Raw genomic sequence first — 1,449 nt, 5'->3', positions numbered from 1 at the left:
AACATGAAGAAAATAAACAATGACTGCGACAACATATGGTTTTATCTGTGCTCTTCAAGCCATCTCGGGTATTTTTATAAGAATAAAGTATATTTAAAATGCAATGCTAATCGACATAGCCTTTATCACTGTAAAGTGGCATGATTTCTGCCTCATTCTGTTTAATGAAACCATGTCAGATCACAAAAATAAGTTATTTCAAATACTCGACTGATGTTGTGAAGTGAATTTTGACTAAAACATATCATTATACTTTTGTTGGACAACAGGTTTGTAATCTTTCCTTGTGTTTTCATGGTAACCAATTAGCAAGATAGGCTAACATACAAAGCCAGTTAGCCTTAATTAACAATCAAATTAATTCAGCATATTAATATGTTGTATTACCATGTTGACTCTGATTGGACGGTGGAGAGGGACTCATGTTTATGTAATGATCTATTTAAATGAAGATATCTCCAAATACATTCTCACTAGTTCTTTATGAGGTTGAAGATATCTCCAAATGAACAGGGAGTCGTAGTTATTCTGTTTTTGATATCATCTTTTTTATTTCTGACTAGTAATTATTGCAATAGTGACTAGTATCTATTTAAATATTACTAGTAAGCATTCATTAGATACTAGTACTTATTTTTTAGATACTGGTACTTATTCACTAGAAACTAGTACCTATTTAATAGATACTAGTAGTTATTCATTAGGTACTGGCTTGGGCGATATGGCCAAAAAAATTATCACGAAAATTATCACGATCATTTTTTCATATCAGTCGATATCGATAATTATCACGATAAATGTCAAATCTTTATTTCTTTCCAAAGTGAAAGTTGTAGAAACCAGACCATTAATTTTCCTTAACATAATAAATATCTAAATAGAAAAAATAATTTCTTAGTTTCTGCGTGTTCTAATGAGTGATATTGTTTCAAATCAAGAAACAGGTTTGGGTTGCCTGATAATATTAATAATAATTATATCACTTTTTGTCTCTTAGAAATGCACATTTGATAGTAGCTTGAGTTAGGATGCAGAGGTAAATTTGTGTTCATTATCAAAATCAGTAACATCTGTAAAAATTGTAGCAACCTCAATTTATTCTGGTTAAATTTATTCTAAATGTATTCAAGTTTTTATTTATTTATTTATTTTTTAATTAAGCATCGGTCTCCCATAGTAACATACATCATGATACTTAAATCATGATAAACACAGTTAAAACCACACATATAGCACCTCAATACCATGGTAAAAATATAACTATATGGTTTTTAGGTAGCCTATTTGTATGAAAAACAGTAGTCTAAAAACATTCAGTATAAATGCACACATGCTATAGCTCAATCACAAATACATACTACAATTATATATCATTACTCCTTTAATAAAATTCAGTGTGAATATCCCAAATTTCTGCCACAATACCATGGTGCAGTGAGTGTTACTACA

At 29.5% G+C, this 1,449-nt stretch overlaps 1 protein-coding gene across 1 annotated transcript in view; it reads left to right on the top strand.

The window, feature by feature from the left end:
- The window catches only part of LOC107712171 (uncharacterized), a 38,872-nt gene that overhangs the window by 28,474 nt on the left and 8,949 nt on the right, over window positions 1-1,449 (top strand). The window lies entirely within an intron of this gene.

Source organism: Sinocyclocheilus rhinocerous, unplaced genomic scaffold (assembly GCF_001515625.1).
Source record: "Sinocyclocheilus rhinocerous isolate Xijiao unplaced genomic scaffold, SAMN03320098_v1.1 scaffold748, whole genome shotgun sequence".
NCBI classification, from domain to species: domain Eukaryota; kingdom Metazoa; phylum Chordata; class Actinopteri; order Cypriniformes; family Cyprinidae; genus Sinocyclocheilus; species Sinocyclocheilus rhinocerous.
The sequence above is the reverse complement of the archived record's forward strand: the minus strand, read 5'-3'. Positions and strand labels throughout refer to the sequence as shown.